General features: G+C 47.6%; 2 long non-coding RNA genes and 1 pseudogene across 4 annotated transcripts; all 3 read left to right on the top strand.

The window, feature by feature from the left end:
* The first annotated feature begins 1,497 nt into the window (after positions 1–1,497).
* LOC123630013 lies at positions 1,498–2,157 on the top strand. Its single transcript, XR_006732534.1, has 3 exons — positions 1,498–1,578; positions 1,798–1,950; positions 2,101–2,157. It is a non-coding gene; the product is annotated as an uncharacterized LOC123630013 (long non-coding RNA).
* A 214-nt stretch (positions 2,158–2,371) lies between these two features.
* LOC123630012 lies at positions 2,372–13,460 on the top strand. 3 transcript variants are annotated; one of them, XR_006732532.1, is made up of 4 exons: positions 2,372–2,395; positions 7,775–7,860; positions 12,166–12,358; positions 12,992–13,460. It is a non-coding gene; the product is annotated as an uncharacterized LOC123630012 (long non-coding RNA). The 3 variants fall into 3 exon arrangements; XR_006732531.1 differs by lacking the exon at positions 2,372–2,395 and adding an exon at positions 7,473–7,599; XR_006732533.1 differs by lacking the exons at positions 2,372–2,395; positions 7,775–7,860 and adding an exon at positions 11,248–11,317.
* Positions 13,461–14,846: 1,386 nt separating this feature from the next.
* Positions 14,847–18,953, top strand: LOC123630011 (annotated as a pseudogene).
* The last annotated feature ends 567 nt before the right edge of the window (positions 18,954–19,520 follow it).

The following is a 19,520-nucleotide window of genomic DNA, read 5'->3' as shown; positions in this document are numbered from 1 at the left end:
GTGGTGGATGGGCGAGTCGGAGGCCGCAGGGAAAACGGGCCCCTCCCAGACACACACAGGCCCACGGAGGCTGGAATCACTGCTGGGCAGAAGCCACCTTTTCCATACCGGGCTTTTTTGCAGAGAAGGGCAACTGATAAGAAACCAGTTCATATTAGGCATTTAGTAAACAAAGGAAGGAGGATGATTTCTAGGTCTCAGCCGATTCAAGATGATCTCCAACAGCAGTGTGTAACAACACACTGTTTTTAGGAATGGAACTTCTGTTGTTTTTTTTTTTTTTTTGAGACAGAGTCTCACTGTGCTGCCCAGGCTAGAGTGAGTGCCATGGTGTCAGCCTAGCTCACAGCAACCTCAAACTCCTGGGCTCAAGTGATCCTCCTGCCTCAGCCTCCTGAGCAGCTGGGACTACAGGCATGTGCCACCATGCCCGGCTAATGTTTTCTATGTATATATTTTAGTTGTCCAGATAATTTCTTTCTATTTTTAGCAGAGACGGGGTCTCACTCTTGCTCAGGCTGGTCTCAAACTCCTGACCTCGAGCCATCCACCCACCTCGGCCTCCCAGAGTGCTAAGATTACAGGCATGAGCCACTGCGCCTGGCCTAGGAATGGAATTTCTTAGTTGCACAAGATCTGGTATTGTATCCTAGCATATAAAACGATGCACTTGGGGTTCCCCACGTCTAACCCCGCAGCAGACAACCACCCATGAACTCAGCTCGGGACCCACTGCCTGCTCCTCCCCCTTGGCTCAGGCCCCTGGAGGTCACGTGAGCCACCGCGTAGCCCCCTAACACTGAAAGAAGATTCCACCTGGTCCTCCGTCCTACACGTAATCTACCAGGAGAGTGAACTGGAGACTGACACCTGGGAGGGCACCGACAATCCCCCAGTGCTTTGGGCGCTTTCCTTGTTCAACGCCAGCTGGTGGGTCCTTACGGTTCTCCGGCATCATTCCTCACAAGGTCTCGTTGACAGTCTCATCCTCCTGTGTGTCCCTGGCACTTAACGCTGGGAAAGGCCATGGTAAACCCCCAACTGCGGGGAAGCAGCCTTTTGTCCAGAGCAGTTACCTTTTAGCGCTGGTGTCTGAGCTGCAGGTGGCACGTGGAGGATTTGAGACTGAGGGACAGACAGGAAACCACCCAGAGAAGAGGCTTCTGTTTGGCCCAATCGGGTCCTGCGGGGGCCCCGGCGGGAGGGTGGACTGTCCCCTCTTGGCGCCCACCAGGTCTGCGAATCTCTGTCCACCCTGTGGGGGGCCAGCCGGGCCTTTCCTCTGGCAGAGGCGTCTCACAGCGGCAGGGGGACTTGGGGACATGCACACTCAGGGGAGCACAGACAGGGGAACTCTCAGGCCTGTCATCCTTCGCACAGGCACGAGACCACCAGGCGCGGGACTGTGACCCTGTTTGACAGTGCCATGTGCTTAAGGAGGGAGTTCTGTACTTTCACAGCTGCAGCAACAGAGAACTGAACAGTCTCTGCAGCCGGCCAGTCCGCAGACACCGCGGGAGACGAATCCCACCCGGGCTCGTCTGGACCAGCTTGGGACACACAGGAGGACAGAGACAGGTAACGAAGGCAATGGGCCTGGACAAACCAGGGCCAGGCCACTGGCGGGGGCCAGCGGGGGTGGAAGTTAGTAACAGGCTCACAGCACAGTGTTGTACATGCAGGGTTAAAGTTGACGCACAACTGCAGTTCTCCAGAATTATGTTTAACTTAATTGCTCAATAACCTGCCGATATTCTATACCTTAGTATGAATTCAATTCTGTTCACCCCGCTATAGCGTTGCTTTGCAAAGTCACCAGTTCAAAGAAGTTCCTTCCCGTGTGTCGGGAGTGAGAGCAGCTGAGTCCTAAGAGCACAGGGTCGGGAACCAGGTGTCCAGGGGACAACTCCTGAGCCTCTTGGGAGAGATGAGCCCAGAGAATGGTTCTAGGTATGAGAGCACTTTATTACAAGGTGACACTTTGGTGCTGTCGTCCCGCCGTATTCTCTGGAAATTTGCTAAACCACGTGGAGTGGGAGGGTGTTCTCTTGCCTAGATTCTGTCAGTCTCAACAGCTGCCTCCCCCCGTGTCACTTTCAGATTTCTTCTGGGCTTTGCACAGAGGGTGGAGGGGAAAGGGCCGGTCCTGACCTGCAAAGAGTCGAGACAGGAGAGGTAAGCCGGGAGGGGTGAGTGGTGAGGAGGGAGAAGGGAGCCTGGGAGCGAGAGTGCTGCACTAGCTGGTGACAGGCAGAGGGTGGGAAGTGCGAGACTGCCACCTTTCTCCTTCCACAGAGACCCACGTTCCAGCTTCTGTGTCTACTGTCGTGGGTGCTCCAGCGTGGAGACGGGTCTGAGGCCCAGCATCTCACAGCACCGCTCTTCCTCCCTGGAGGTGGGGTTCATTCCGAGGGCTGTTTTGCATTGATGTCCTGTTGTGGGGGGAGTACAGTCTCCCATCTCTCTCCCTCTCCTCAATCCTCCCTGTTTCCTGAGACATAAAAAAATAGAAATTAGGGCAATTAATAACCATACAGGGGCCTCTGAGTGTTCAAGGGAAGGGAAGTTGCACGTCTCTCGCTTTTAGTCAAAAGCTACAAAGGATTAAATTTAGCAAGGAAGGCAAGTCTGAAGCCAAGACAGGTGACAGCTTGCTCCGAGGTCAGCTGTTGAGCCTAAGAATACTGAGTCACAGAAATGCCCCCTGTATTTCCGGAGACAAGATTTGATTTCAGAAGTCACATAAGGCTTTGCCTTAAAGAAAAAAGAAATGTGTTAGTTCAAAAGCTGCCTCGTCTCAGGAGGGCGTCTCCTTGGTCAGTAAAAGCTGCACTTCAAAGAGACAGCTGTAAACTGGGCCTATGGTTCTCACCTGTTTTGAAAGACAAGGCAGGCCTCTTCCTAGAGCCATGGGTTGCCAGAGCTGGCAAGGACCCCCGGAGATGAGAGCTGATCAGAGAGATATGCTAATGCCCACGCCGGGCCCAGAAGGAGCCATGCGGTTAAAGTAATTAACACAAAGCACAGCTCATGTTGACTTCTGAGATCATCTCTGTCTCCAAGAACACAATCACCGGAGCCAAGATGTCTCTGTTTTTTGAAGCAATAGCCTTATCAGAAAACTTAGAAGTTTCCCCCAAGAAGATTTTACAACTCATTGTTCCCCTAGTTAGAGTTAGTTGAAGGATCTGTAGTTGCCTTTTAGAAGACTTTGACCCTAAAGCAAACTGCCTGTTAGCATGTGAATCCCATTGCCCTTGCCAACGGGAGCCTGTATCTACCCTATATAACACCTGTGTGGATATTCATTTTGGGGAGATATTGCTAGCGGGAGGAAATATCCCCATCCGGATACCCTACTTTTATCTATTTTCATAAACCTTTACTTTATAAACTATATCTTTGGCTCTGTGTATTATTATTATTATTCTGTTTCCTACTATTTTTTCATCCTTTGTGATGACCCCTGCCTGAGAGACCTGATCGGAAGAGAAAACCTCTTTGCGGGGAGCGCAGCTGACTCCCCGCAAACTGGCGTGGTCAACTTAGAGACCTGATCCGAAGAAAGAGACAAAACCCCCTTTGCGGGGAGCGGGAGCGTAGCTAACTCCCCGCAGTCAGCCAAGCTGTGACTGCCAAGGAAAGTTCCTGAGGGAAATGAAAACTGCTGCTCCAGCGATCACACAAGTGATGAGACAGTGAAATAGTCTCGCTGACACGGAGAAAGTGTTAGCGGTGGGGACAGAAGATCCAACCGGCCACAGCGTTCCCTTAGGCCAAAGCCTAATCCAGAGCGAGGCCCTAACTCTCTTCAGTTCTGTGAAGGCTGAGAGAGGAGAGGAAGCTGCAGAAGGGAAGTCGGAAGCCAGCAGAGGTTGGTTCCCGAGGTTGAAGGAGAGAAGCCGTCTCCACAACATTAGTAAAACTCACGGGGAAGCAGCCGGTGCTGGTGCAGAAGCTGCGGCAAGTTGTCCAGACGATCTCGCCAAGGTAACTGCCGGCCACGCTCAACGCAGATTTTTAATGTGAATGAAACAGCCTCCTGTCGGGAGCAGGTGCCATCCAGGACTTTCACAGCTGGATGGGAGCAGTCAATGTCCGGCTTCAAAGCCTCACAGGTCAGGTGACTCTTCTGTCAGGGCCAATGCTGCTGGCGACTTTAAGCTGAAGCCGGTGCTATTTGCCACTGTGAAAGCCGCAGGGCCCTAAGACTTAGGCCGACTCGGCTCTGCCTGTGCTCTGTCGGCGAAACAGCAGTGACAGCACATCTGTTTACAGCGTGTTTCAGTGAATATTTTAAGCCCAATGTTGAGATTTACTGCTCAGAAAAAGAGATTCCTTTCAAAATGTCACTGTTCATTGACAATACAGCCAGTCAGCCGAGAGCCCTCATGGAGATGTACCAGGAAATTGATGTTGTTTTCATGCCAACACAACGTCCGCCCTGCAGCCGGTGGATCAAGGAGTAATTTCGACTTTCAAGTCTTATTATTTAAGAAATATATTCTGTAAGGCCACAGCTGTCATAGGTAGTGATTCCTGTGGTGGATCTGAGCAAAGTTAATTGAAAACCTTCTGGAAAGGATTCACTATTCTAGATGCCATTCATGAGAGAAGATCAAAATACCAACATTAAAAGGAGGTTGGAAAAAGGTGATTCCAACTCTCGTGGATGAGTTTGAGGGATTTAAGACTTCAGAGGAGAAAATAACTGCAGATGTGGCAAAAATAGCAGGAGCACTAGGATTAGCAGTGGAGCCTGAAGATGGGACTGCGTTGCTGCGATCTCATGGCCAAACTTGAACGGATGAGGAGCTGCTTCTTATGGGTGAGCAAAGAAAGTGTTTCTTCAGATGGAATCTACTCCTGGTGAAGATGCTGTGAGCACTGTTGAAATGACAACAAAGGATTTAGAATATTACAGAAACTTAGTTGATAAAGCAGCAGGAGAGTTTGAGAGAACTGACTCTAACTTTGAAAGAAGTTCTACTGTTACCCACAGTGTCATATGCTACAGAGAATTTTTTTTTGTGAAAGAAAGAGTTAATGTGGCAAACTTCCTTCCTTTATTGATTAATTGATTGACAGGGTTTTGCCCTGTCACCCAGGCTGGAGAACAGTGGGGTGATCATAGCTCATTGCAGCCTCGAACTCCTGGACTCAAGCGATCCTCCCAAGTAGCTGAGACTACAGGTGTGCCCAGCCATGCACAGACAATTTTTTTTTTTATTTTTGGAAGAGGCAAGATCTCACTGTTTTGCCCAGCTGCTCTCAAGCTCCTGGCCTCAAGTGATCCTCCTGCCTTGGCCTCCCACAGTGCTAGGTAGGACTGCAGGCATGAGCCACCACACCTGGCCTCATTGTTGTCCTGTTTTAAGAAACTACCACAGCCGTCCGCCCTTCAGGAACCACCACACTGATCAGTCAGCAGCCATCACCATCAAGACAAGACTCCGCACCAGCAAAAAGATTGCAACTCACTGAAGGCTCAGATGATCGCTACCATTTTTTAGCAATTAAGTGGTTTTTAATTAAGGGATTTACGTTTTGTTTTTAGACAGTGCTATTGCACACTTAATAGACTGCAGTCTGGTATAGATACAACTTTTACATACACCGGGAATCAAAAAATTGGTGTGACTTGCTTTATTGCGATGTTTGCTTTCTTGGACGGTGTGGACCAAACCCGCACTATCTCTGAGGTGCCTGTGTGGGGATGTGCTGGAAGGTAGGACTGGCTTCCTGTTTAAACACAGCTTCCAAAGCTTTTATTTTTATCTTCACACCTTGCTTTACATGTGTCAGAGATCAACTGGACCTGCTGGAGTGACAGCAGGTGTGCTGTTGACCCTGCAGTGAAATGCCTTCCACCTGCTTTCAGGCCCAGAAGATGTGGACTGTCAGGGCCGAGTTCCTGCTGGGAGATGAGCCCTGGGGGGGCTTGAGAGACCCAGCCCTGCCCTAGTTGCCACCACCCAGGCTTTTCACCTCCCTGCCAAAGGGAAGGCAGTCGTTGGAAATGAAGGAGCCTTTCCCAGCACTGTCCTCATGTGGCTTTGAGTTACTGTCTAGTTTTCTTTCATTTTAACTTAAAGAACTTCTGTTAGCATTTCCTATAGGGCCAGTAATGAGCTCCTTCAGTTTTTGTTTATCTGGGAATGTCTTAATTTCTTGCATATTTTTGAAAGACAGTTTTTGGAATATAAAACTCTCAGTTGACACATTATTTTTCTTTCAGTACTTTAAACTACTTTCCCATTGCTTTATTCTTTTTAAAAATCTTCTTACTGCTTTCTGACATCAAATGTTTCTGATGATTAATCTGCTGATAATCGTATGGGGCGTCTCTTGTATGTTATGAGTCCCTTCTCTCTTGCTACTTTCAAGATTCTTTTTTTTCTTTTTTTTTGTCTTTTGACAATTTGAGTATAATGTGTATTGGTATGGGTCTCAGACTTTATTCTACTTAGAGTTCAAGTTTCTTAAATTTGTGAATTCATGTGTAGAAGCAAATGTGGGCCATTTTCAACCATTATTTCTTTCAATCATCTGTTTTGCTTTTCTCTCTCCTCCTTCTGGGAATTCCATAACGTGTGTTTTTCTGCTTGATGGTGCCCCACAGGTCTGTTAGGCTCTGCTAACTTTTCTTCCTTCTTTTTTCTTTCTACTCCTCAGATGAGATAATTTCATTTGTTCTTTTTTCAAGTTCACTCATCTTTCTTTTGTCTGCTGAAATCAAATTGCTGTTGAACACCTATAGTGAATTTTTCATTTCAGTTGTTGTACTTTCAGCTCCAGAATTTCTGTTTGGTACTTTCAAAAATTCTGATCTCTTTGTTAATATTGTCATTTTGTTCATATATCATTTTCCTGATCTCCTTTAGTGGTTTTGCTTATGTTTTCCTTTAGTTATTTGAGCACGTTTTAAACTTTTTTGTGTAGTAAGTCTGATGTCTGGGCTTCCTCAGGAATGGTTTCTGTTTAATATTTTTTTACTTGAATGAGCCATGTTTTCCTCTTTGTTTGTACACATTGTGGGGTGTGTGTGTGTGTGTGTGTGTGTGTGTGTGTGTGTGTGAGAGAGAGAGAGAGAGAGAGAGAATTGGGCATCTTACTGTTATAATGTGGTAACTCTGACATTCAGAATCTTTACCTTCTCCAGGGGTTGCTGGTTTTTGTAAAAATTGTTGAAGCATGTAGCAGCAGTCCATTTGTTTGAGACTTTTCCAAACTTTTTTTATAAGACTATTCCTTGTCATGTGTAATTGCTGAAGTCTCTGTTCCTTGACTTTGTGTTCAGCTAATGTTTGGACAGAGATTTCCTTGAAGGCCAAGGGGTCTCCTGGTCTTTGCAGACTGTCTTTGTGCACTCCTTCCAAATCAGTGAAGCTTGCTCAGAGCCCAGGGATCAGCATGAGGTGAAAGTCTAGGTCCTCTCAGAACTTTGTGAGCACACGTTGTCCCTGAGCATGTAAATTCCCCTGCAGACACAGCTGCTTTTGAATATCCCAATTTCTCAGAGTCTCACTCCAGCTTCCAGTCTGGGCCTCAGGTGGTCTATTGTATGTCTCTACTCATAATCTTTCACCCCAGGCATCGGTGAGTCTGCAGTCATCTTGCAGCTTTCATGAACATTGTCCCTCTGTGTTCCCACCTGTGTGTGTTCTGTGCTATGTGACACAGATTAGTGAGGCAGTCCTTCAGGTATCTCCCAGACAGTATAGAAGAGATGTGCATAATAATTTGCAAGTAATATCTGCTCTGATTCTTTCAGCACCAGGGAAGGAACTGGAAACGAGGCTGGTTGCTGCTGCTTCAAGACTGATACAGCCACCACACTGGGAAGAAGGTGGGACCAGGGTAAGTAAAAACACAACAGAAATTTTCACTTTGAAGATGGCATTTTCTTGATCGGGCATTCACTCGGTTGCTGTAAACCTTTGACTGTTTTCCAGTACTCAGTCAAAAGTGGTTCAAAAAATTTCTTTTTATTTTTTAATGTTCTGTGGAGAAAGGAAAGCTTAGAGCTTCCTAGTCTGCCAGTTTTCTGATGTCTGTCCTTCAGCAAACTCTGTAATCCTGTGTTAGCATGTCGCCATATCTATTTTGGCTGAAAGCCTCCTCAGACCATTGTGGCGTGCGGCAGAGTAAACACAAACCCCCTGGGTGGGCTGCTGTGTGCACGGCAGTGACCCGCGTGGACACGCCAGTGTGGCCGCCACCCAGACGCCATTTTGGTGTTTCTGTGGAGAAGCTGAAGGACGGCAATTGTAAACGGGCCCAGAATCCTTCTGGAGAAAGCCTGCTGTGCAGCCACACTCCTCCTTTCCTTGAAACTTTACCCAAAACCATTTTGAATTTTCCACAGCTAGTTTACCAGTCTGGTGGATTACTATTTTTTACCCGTTTGTGTGTGTGTGCTTGTGCACACATGTAGGCTAGGGAGGGGGACGGGGGGTGAATAACTCTTCTTCTTTGCCTAAAATGGCAGAGAAATGCCCACCTCGCCCCCACCCCAACCCACCCCTTTCTACCTCCCACACTAAGAATCTCTAGACCTGACCTCATTGTTCCTCCTGAGGAGCTCACGGTTTGGTGGGCTCCTTCCAGAACCCTCACAGCCTCCCGCGGAGCAGGTCTTCCCACCCAGCCCCGCTCTCCTGCCGGCCTTGGCTCCCGTGTTCCCTTCCTGGGATCCGCCGTCCAGTCAGCAGCAGGGCTGCAGAGACGACAGAGCTTGGTGTCTTTCCGGGTCAACGAAGCTTCCACTGTGACCAGGGACAGTGCCCAGGGCCCTCCTTTTCAAACATGAAATGTAGAGAATCCCGAGAGAGATGCAGCGAAGGAGGGAAAGTCGGCCGGATGGGCTCCGCCCTTCCAGTCATCTGTCCCTTTGGCGCCTGTACACAAGGTGGGACCTGTTGACAATGAGCATCAGATGTAAGAGCTGACGGAAGAACACCCAGACAGGGAGGGGGTGAAAGGAGGAGACTCTTGACAGGGACCTCCTCTTACCCCCCCAGCCTGGCCTTGTGAGACAGGGAGCCCGAGGGCTGTCGGGGTCACATTTAGTGTTGCGGCCTGAAAACCAAAGGAGACACAGAGGTGTGCGAACCATTAGCACCAGGACGAAGACAGCTGAGCCAGGCACAGAGGGCAGCTCTGCATTGGGGCCACCACCTTCTGGCTGAAGCTGAGGCCCGGCCGCCAGGGCGGCTGCTTGCCCGACCCGTCTGCGCCTTCCAGCCCCAGCCCCACAGGGATCCGGGAAGGGAAGGAACCTCCCCAAGGTGTCCAGGACTGGACACTGGACGGTCGGATGGAGGAGGGGAGAAAGGGATGGAGAGAGGAAGGGGAGAGAGAAGGGAGGGAGGGACGGAGGGGCTGGGGCAGGGACAGAGGAAGGGAGAAGAAGAAATTGTCTCAGCCCTGGCAGGAAGGCCACGCTCACCTTAGGATGAGTGGGGCTAGGGGTGGAGGTGACCATCTAGTGTTGGTTGGCCTCAGCAGGTGAGGGGGTGGCAGGGTTCCCTCCTTTTCCTTCTCTCCCTCCCTCCCTTTGGTCTCCCTTTGATGCTTGGGGCTGAGCACAGGAAGAGAGCGGAGCTCTTGGAAACAGGAAAGCTGAAGATAAACCCCAAAGCTTCCTTTGTCTCCCCTTAATCTGCTTTAGGCTCCCGCTGGCTCCTCCTAATCCAGTGAGTCCTTGCATGAAAGGCGCTTCGGGGTGTTAAACTGCTATTTACCGGCAAGTGGCAGGTGGCAGGTGGGGCAAAGGGCAGGAGGAGCCCGTCTGTGGGAACAAGAGCTAGGAAGCCTTCCTTCCTCCCTGCCCCCTGGCGAGGGCCCCTGACACCCTGTCGTTAGTGTCTCGGCCGGCCGGTGCTTTCCAGACTGCTGCCACAAACCGCTGGGGGACTGGGAAATCAGTTTAGTGGATTTCAGCCAGCATTGCTGAGCTGTGGGGGTTGGTGCCCCGTGGGAGGGTAGAATAGAAAGCAACAGGAGGCTTTGCTCTTGGCCGTGTGACAGAGAAGGCAGCGGAGAGGTGGGAGGTGGGAGGGCAGCCTGTAGGACTCAGTGTCCCAGCATCTGCTGCTGCTGTGCCTGCAGCCGGGACCCCTCCCCGCAGGGACAGGGACAGGGACAAGGGGACGAGCAGATGAGGGAACCGAAGGCCCCTGTGGCGGCGCCGTCCCACACATATTCTGACGGGGTCCAGGAGGGAGAAGGACAACAGAAAGGCGGTGCTGGGGGGAACTTTAGTCCCCGCTAGCGTTGACCCTCAGAAGGGAGTTTCGCAGCAGCTCAGCCCAAATGAGCTTTGTAGAGGAGGACCTTTCTATTTCGAGTTTTAAAGATTCCGTCTTACTGTTTTGCCTTCCATCTTTTATGTGTACGTTAGGCAAAGAGTAACACAGTGAGCGTTTAGGATTCATATTAACGCCTTCATTTGATTGTTAAAGCTTTTTCCCCACATTTTTTTGGGTTCCGCTTAAACAGTACCACTAGCAAACCCAAGTGGATCAGAAAGTGGGGTGCTTGTGGGAAAAACAAACAGAACGCTGAGGCCCAGGCTGAGCTGCGGCGGCGCTGCGGGAGGGGGCGGCTCGGTCCCCACGCTCAGAGCTAAAGGGACCTCCCAGCGCTTCGCGGGCCGGGCGGGCAGCTCCCAGCGTTGCTGCTGCCTCTGGGGTTACGGGTCATTGTCCAAGGTCCACACTGTCCCTCACACCGTGCACGACCCTCGGCATCTCGTGGGGAAAGAGGGCTTTAGCTCCAAGATGGACTTTGGAGTTTAAAAGTAAGAGCAGCGCGAGGTCCCCCAGGGCCACCGCGGAGGCTGCGCAGAACCGGCTCTTTCTGTGCAAGTGAGCAGCGTCCCGGCCGCCCCTGCTTCAGGTGACAGCAGCCTCTTCCTCTGCGGCTGGCCGGGATGGAGGGGGGATTACTTGGGACTAGCGTAGCGACATCAAAGGAGAAATGTTTACAGATGTTTGTCTTACGGGGAAGCGGAAACCATTCTTTTCGGATGGGGGAGGCGGCGCCCGCTGAGACTGCTGGGTTTTGGCCGCGGCCAGGAGACAGCCAGTCGCTGAGCAGTTACCTGCCTGTCACCACTCACAGCGGTCGGAAGTTATTACAAACCTCCATGCGGTTTGTTTGCCCAGGGTCCCAGGGGACCAGCCGGGGAAGGTAAGGCAGGACTGCGGCAGCAGCGAGCTGTCACCCGCGGCCCGCCCAGCAGGGTTTGTAGCAGTTGCTTCCCCGTCAGGTGCGGGTGTCCCCTGCCTGCACCTGACATCCAGGGACGCAAGTGAGTCCAGCCTGGATGTTTCTGGGCCGTGTGGCGATGCCTTAGTGTGCTCACATCCACGCTGGCGGCTGCTCCTAGCCCCGGGCCTGTGTCCTGCGACCTTCCTGGGCCTTCACCCCACACGCCACGAAGGAGAGAAAGGCCCAAAGACGCGAGGCCCTGCACGGGCAGGGCCAGGGTGGAGCCGGCCCACAGGCGGGAGGGAAGGACGCTGGCCTCCCTCGCAGCACGTGCAGTGTGGGGACCGGGAGCTCCTGGGCTGCCCCTGCCGACTCCACAGCCTCCCGGGCCTCTCAGAGCGGCAGCTTTTCCTCCAGGCCCGGGGGGCTCCCTGGAGGGGGTGGTGCCGCCGCCCTTTCTGGCAACCCTGGGTCTGGACGGCGGGCTCGGTGGAGCCAAGTGTCCCGGGCCACGGCTCCTCCACCAGAGCGGGTTCTGGGGACAGGATCGGGACAGCAGATCCTGGGAGGTCAAAGGAGGATGCTGAGAGGCCCGCAGCCCCGGCGTGGGGCCAGGGCAGGCGAGGGGTGGGAAGGTGGGCTCAAGGCTGAGCCGGGGCACGCTGCCAGGAAGAGTCAGGGGACGCGACGGCAGCGGGAGAAGCCGAGGGCTGGAATCTCCTGCCCTGGGGACCGGTGGGCTGCTGCCGCCGGGGCCATCAGAGCGGCAGGAGCAGCGCGGGCAGGACCGGACAGGACGCCCTTCTCCTCCCCGGGGGGCTGGGCGGCGGCAGGAGGGCGGCGGGCTCGCTGGCCGGCCGGGCGGGCCCTGGTCACACTGCTGTCGGCCAGGCTCCCGCCTTGCGCTGCGGGTGCCGTCGGCACGCACTGAGGGGCCCTGTGTTCCAGACGCTTCTAGCGACATCGCCTGCACCAGCTCATGCCCTTCGCACGGCAGCAGTGGAGCAGCACCTGGTTCTGTTTTCACTTGAGAGGTGGGTGAGGAGACGGAGACCCGGAGAAGGCGGGTGACTTGCCCCGGGCCACAGCGGAGGAGCCCACGCTCCCTGACCGCTGAGTCTGCGGTGACCAGATCCCGCAGGTACGGTGACAAGACCAGACCACGCTAGAGTTGTCAGGGGCCCAAACTGACCAAAAAGGTGAATCAAAAGACAGACGGGCGGGACTCAGCGGCTCACATCTGTACTCCCAGCTACTCGGGAGGCTGTGGCAGGAGGATCGCTTGAGCAAAGGAGTGTGAGGCTGCTGTGACCTATGATGGCACCACAGCACCTTAGCCTGGGTGACAGAGTGAGACCCTGTCTCAAAAAAAAAAAAAAAGTTAAAAATAAGGTCCGTGGGCTCCTGTAGAAGGAGGAATGAATTCTGAAGAGGAGAACCAGAGGAGGAAGGCTCCCCCCAGAATGTGGGTTAGTCTTCAGCAAGGCCCCATCTGTCACCACGCATCGCTCGAGCGAACCCTCGGGAACCACTAGCTCCTCAGACACTTCTCGTCCTGGGTCACCTCCTGGAGACCCTATCAGGAGCCCCGAAAATAGAAAGGTGGCCAGCTCAAACAAAGGATGACAACTTCCGGAGAGCAAAAGTTTATTTCTTTCGGCTTCATTCAGTGCTTATAAGGAGAAGAGGTTAGTTTCTGAGAGTCCCACAAATCACTCACTCACTACCACCTCAAAAGATTGATTTTATTTTTAAAAATATGTTCTCTTCACAGAATGTACAAGACGAAAGGCAGCAGCCAACCTGCCGCAGAGAGACCTCACACAACGCAGAGGTTGGGCCCCGCCTCCTCCTGCGAGGCCAAGGCTGTCTCGGTCTGGTAAACACGGGCAGTCGCAGGGCATGGCATCTGCAGGGCAGAGACCCTGAGCCAGTGTCAGTCTTAGGTTATTACAGCTGTCCAGGGGTTTACAGTTAAGAAACATTTTTTTTTTTTTAGGAATATAAAAATATTTATTGACCGCTGTTCACCAGTATTTACAATAAACAGTATACAGTTGGATACCATTCTGATTACTACAAGGCTGTTCTTCCTGGCTTCTGCAGAACCAGCAACCCAAATACTGAAAAGATTGAGCCTACATGTAAGAAATGAATTGGGGTAAGAAAAAACATGCAGGTCAATAGTTTAGATTACAAAAAGTTTGTTCACTCATTTATGTCAGCAGGTCTGAAACTGCCAACGTTTCTAACCATCTGAATAAGTTTCCATGGGCCAAACCTCAGCTATTCCATTAATCATGAACTTTTAGTCAATGCAGCACAGGGATTTCAAGTTTTTGTAAAAGAATTGCTCACTAGGGGAATCTTTAATGTTCATTTAACTAAGTCTTGTTTACTGTATTAGAACACACCAGAATTTGTCTAGTTTCCTCATCTGGGTGGGGAGATTTTTGGTAGCGATAAAGATTTCCTTTTAGGAATTTTGCAAACACAATGTTGCATTTATATGAATATACATGTAGATACGGATTCTAATATGGCTGCCTTTAAATTATCCAATTAATTATGAACCAACTATTTAGTTTGAAATGTTACAGCTTCAGGAAAATTTTCAATTCTTAGGTTGCTCAGAATGATAGCATCACAGACACATGGGCTTACCCATGATTTTTGTTTCGGTGAATGTTTAAAAATAAAGAGAATCATTTACATATGCATTTTACGTATACACACACAAAAACAAATTTAAAAAACCCAGAATGGTCCTTAGGCATGAGTTAAACACAAGTTCTGACTGAAAAATGGCTATGGAAATTTCCCCTAGCATTTAGAAAAGCTGTTCTCTAGTGCAGAGGAAATAATATACCATGGTATCATATGTTCTTTTCTGATAAAGGAAGCAACTACCGAAAGCTTTTGTTTGTTCAAAGTAACCAGTGCTATTGATGCACCCCCCAACAATTCTCTCAATACTACTTTCAAAACAAATGTATCAAACTTGATTTATTAGATGTAGTTATTTCTTCACATTAGTAAATCAAAAACCAAGCCCCAGATTGTGTGTGTATATATAAATATATATAAAAAACAATGCACACAATTATTGAGCTTCATCTTCTGGACAAGAATGCCAAGTTAGTCTCTCTTCATAAAAAGCAATTACAATTTGAGGACACTTCATATTTGCTTCTTTTGCCAGCACCAAATCTGCCTCATCTGAATCTTTCCATTTCATAAGAAACATTAATTCTCCACTGCTATCCGTGGCACCAATTATTCTTTCAGGATCAAGACCTCTGGCAAAGCCTCTTGGTTTGTCAGCACCATCTCTTTTTTTCTTTGATTTGCTATCGTCAGATTCACTGTCAGATAAAGATTTTCTTTTTGTACCATCTTTTTCTTTACCAGCTCTTTGAGAATTAAGAAATGCTTCAGGGAGACTCGCCGTGACATGGGCCTAAGCCACCGCGACTCGGGCGTCTGGACAGCTCGGACCCTCGGGCCAGGCAGGTGCCGCCCCTCAGAGGGTGGGCCAGGGCCAAGGCGCCCACCCGCGCGGCCCCCCACCGTGGGCCGGAGCCGAGTCGCCGCCCCGCCTGCTGGGGGACGGTGGGCCGGAGCTGCGGGAGCCGGGGGACCCCACGCTGGCTGCGTGCAGGAGAGGAGGGAGGAGAAACTTTGCCCTTTATTGTTTTTAGCCGTTAAGTGCAAGGAACTCTGTGTTGGAAGGAAAAATGTCCTTCTTCAATTTCCGTAAGATCTTCAAGTTGGGGAGCGAGAAGAAGAAGAGGCAGTACGAACATGTGAAGAGGGACCTGCTCCCCGAGGAGTTTAGGGAGATTATAGGAGAACTGGATGACGGAGCCTTTGGGAAAGTGTACAAGGCCCAGAATAATGAGACCAGCGTTTTAGCTGCTGCAAAGGTGATTGACACCAAATCTGAAGAACTTGAAGACTACATGGTTGAAATTGATATATTAGCATCTTGTGATCACCCAAATATAGTCAAGCTTCTAGATGCCTTCTATTATGAGAATAATCTTTGGATCCTTATTGAATTTTGTGCAGGTGGAGAAGTAGATGCTGTGATGCTTGAACTTGAGAGACCATTAACTGAGTCCCAAATACAAGTAGTTTGCAAACAGACTTTAGAGGCATTGAACTACTTACATGATAATAAAATCATCCACAGAGATCTAAAGGCTGGCAACATTCTTTTTACTTTAGATGGAGATATTAAATTGGCAGATTTTGGAGTATCAGCTAAAAACACGAGGACAATTCAAAGAAGAGATTCCTTTATTGGCACACCATATTGGATGGCTCCTGAAGTAGTCACGTGTGAAACATCTAAGGACAGACCCTATGACTACAAAGCTGATGTTTGGTCCCTGGGTATTACTTTAATAGAAATGGCTGAGATAGAACCACCTCATGATGAATTAAATCCAATGGGAGTGCTGCTAAAAATAGCAAAATCTGAGCCCCCTACTGAGCACAGCCATCAAAATGGTTTTCAAATTTTAAGGACTTTCTAAAGAAATGCTTGGAAAAGAATGTGGATGCTAGGTGGAATACATCTCAGCTACTGCAGCATCCCTTTGTTACTGTTGGTTCCAATAAACCAATCTGAGAATTGATTGCAGAGGCAAAGGCTGAAGTAACAGAAGTTGAAGATGGTAAAGAGGAAGATGATGATGAGGAAGCAGAAAATTCTCTGCCAATACCTTCAGATAAGCATGCCTCCTCTGATCTTAGTATTGCCACCTCTGAAGAAGACAAACTTTCACAAAATGCGTGTATTTTGGAATCTGTCTCAGAAAAGACAGAATGTAATACTTCTGAAGATAAATTCAACAACAAATTTCTTATTGAAAAATCTACCACTGGTGAACCTGAAAAGGCTATGGATAGAATTAATGAACTTGTTGATGATGCTCATTTAGAAGCTATGGCTGAACTCCATAATAGAACAACAGTAATCAAAGAGAATGGGAGAGAGAAGAGACCTGAGTCTGAAAATCTACCTGATACAAGAAACCAAGAAACTGTGAACACTAATTCAGTCAGTGAAGGAAAAGAGAATAATGCAGTGATAACTTTAGAAACAAACATTGAAGATAATCTAAAATCTGAGGAAGAAAGGGATCAGGAAGAGAAACAGACATTTGAAAATAGGCTTATAAAATCTGAAGAAATTAAAGATACTGTTATTCAAACAATAGATTCAGTTACTCAAGAGACTGCAGAAAAAGAGGAAGATATTCAAGCAATTGATAGTGAAGTTGGCCTTAAAAAGGAAGACAGCCAAGAGAAATTAGGAAAAGATGACAAAACTCAAAAAGATGTCATCAACGATACAAGTAATGTGGTAGAAATAAACGAGGGAGTAGATGTTCAGAAGGTTGTTGAAAACAGTGCTGAGGATACTCAGAGTAATGATGGGGAAGAAGTGATTGAAGTAGACCAGAAATTAATAAGGAAGCCTGAGGAGGATCTTGAGGCTGGTGGTACTAAGGAAGTTTCTATTAAAGAAATAGTTGAAACTAATGAGATAGATCAAAAATCTGTAGAAGGTAAAAATAAGGAACAATTAATAAACAGTTCAGAGAACATATTGGAGACCAGTGAAGAACTAGGGACAAATGAGGTTGAAGAAATTACTGAATGAAGTAGCACAGAAAAAACAGGTTGGAAATGTAGTGATTGATGCTGACCAAAAGACTTTAGGAGGTGAAACTCAGGATGTTCATAAAGCCACTACTCAGATAGATACAGAGGAAAAAGAAATGCCATGTGAAGTGCCAATTAAAACAGAACCTCAGGTTACTGCAGTTTCACAGCCCAGTAAACCTCAGCCTGTTCTAATACCCAGTATTAATATCAACTCTAGAGATGCAGAAAATAAAGGAGAAATCAGTGCTTTGTCAAAAAATGAAACCATGCTGCTTCCAGAATCTGAGAATCAAAAGGAACATGATGCTGATTCAGGCACTGGTTCTACTGCTGATAACAGCAGCATTGACTTGAATTTATCCGTCTCTAGCTTCCTCAGTAAAACTAAAGACAGTGGATCAATATCTTTACAAGAAACAAGAAGACAAAAGAAAACATTGAAGAAAACATGCAAATTTATGGTTGATGGTGTAGAAGTGAGTGTAACAACGTCAAAGACAGTTACAGATAGTGATTCCAAAAGTGAAGAATTGAGGTTTCTTAGATGTCAGGAACTTCGGGAATTAAGATTTCTTCAAAAAGAAGAGCAACGAGCCCAACAACAGCTTAATAGTAAACTGTAGCAACAACGAGAACAAATTTTCCGGCGCTTTGAGCAGGAAATGATGAGTAAAAAGCGGCATATGACCGGGAAATCGAGAAATTAGAAAACCAGCAGAAACAGACTATTGAACATCTGGAACAAGAACACACAAATCGCTTGCAGGATGAAGCCAAACGCATCAAAGGAGAGCAAGAGAAAGAGCTGTCCAAATTTCAGAACATACTAAAGAACCGAAAGAAGGAGGTTATAAATGAAGTGGAGAAGGCACCCAAAGAGCTGAGAAAAGAGCTCATGGAATGCAGGAAAGAGGAACTTGCAGAAAGCCAGCATGCTCAAGAACAAGAGTTTGTTCAGAAGCAACAATAAGAATTAGATGGCTCTCTGAAAAAGATCATCCAACAACAGAAGGCAGAGTTGGCCAATATTGAGAGCAAGTGCCTGAATAACAAGCAACAGCTCATGAGAGCTCGAGAAGCTGCAATTTGGGAGCTTGAAGAACGACACTTACAAGAAAAACACCAACTGCTCAAACAGCAACTTAAAGATCAATATTTCATACAAAGACATCAGCTACTTAAGCGCCATGAGAAGGAAACAGAACAAATGGAGCATTACAGTCAATGACTTATTTGAGGAACTGAAAAACAGGCAGACTCAAGAAAGAACAATATTACCCAAGATTCAACACAGTGAAGCTAAGACTCGAATGGCCATGTTTAAGAAAAGTTTGAGAATTAACTCAACAGCTACGCCAGATCAGGACTGTGACAAAATTAAACAGTTTGCTGCACAAGAAGAAAAGAGGCAGAAAAACGAGAGAATGGCTCAGCATCAGAAACATGAAAATCAAATGCGGGATCTTCAGTTGCAGTGTGAAGCCAATGTCTGAGAACTGCCTCAGCTGCAGAATGAAAAATGCCACCTGTTGGTTGAGCATGAGACACAGAAACTAAAGGAGTTAGATGAGGAACACAGCCAAAAATTAAAGAAGTGGAGAGAGAAATTGAGACCTAGGAAAAAGACACTGGAAGAAGAGTTTGCCAGGAAACTCCAGGAACAGGAAGTGTTCTTTAAAAGGACTGGGGAGTCTGAATGCCTTAACCCATCAACACAGAGCCGTATTTCTAAATTCTATCCTATTTCTAGCTTGCATTCCACTGGATCATAACATGGGAAGCATTCTGTGCTTGAGTTGGCTTTTTAAATATGTCATTCTATTCTCTTCATCTTCTGCCACTGTCTATATCAAATAGCTCATGAAGACAATCACCTGCCTCACCTTCTAGGTGTTTTTTTGTTTTTAGTTTTGGGCTTTTTTTTTTTAAAGCAAAGATGAAGGGAAAACAAACTAAGACAAATGCTGGGCCATGCTGGCAAAGTAGCATCTTGCAGTAATTCCTTAAGGTGATTTTGTATATTAATCTTAAAAATTGTATTCTTTAGACACTGTTACCTGAAAAATTATTAAGAGAAATAATGTTTAAAGTTATTAAAAAAAACTGTTATGTCACTAAGTATTAATAAATGTCTTTTTACCTGTCCTAACTTCTCAGTGATGCCTAAATTCTATAGCTGAAGTTCTGCTGTAGAGGATTGAAATGATTTTCTTTTGGTGAATCAGCTCTCATAAAAAAGCTATGAGTTGCTCAAAATGTTCTATTGATTCAGTGAATAAATATATTTTATCTTTAAATAGGAACAAACTCTTTTAAAAGAGAGAAATTATTTCAGTAATTTATTGAAAGTAACCTATTTAGGCATGAGCTAATAATTGAGGGTGCTAGTTTTATTAAGATAGTGCCTAAAACACTAAATTTTAATCAAGTCTAAGATAGGATTTTCTTTTTGATCAACAGAGACATAACATCCTTAGCATTAAACATTATTGTGTTAAAAATCTTGCTCCTGTTACCATTTGATGGAAATTTTCATCCTAAAATATATGTTGTACAGAATTTGGAAGACAAAAAAAAAAAATAAAAGTAGCTTTTAGATGTGCAAACTGGAAATGTAAAACACC

The sequence above is a fragment of the Lemur catta genome, unplaced genomic scaffold (genome assembly GCF_020740605.2).
Source record: "Lemur catta isolate mLemCat1 unplaced genomic scaffold, mLemCat1.pri scaffold_67_ctg1, whole genome shotgun sequence".
Classification (NCBI taxonomy): Eukaryota; Metazoa; Chordata; class Mammalia; order Primates; family Lemuridae; genus Lemur; species Lemur catta.
This window is presented reverse-complemented; position numbering and strand designations above follow the sequence as displayed.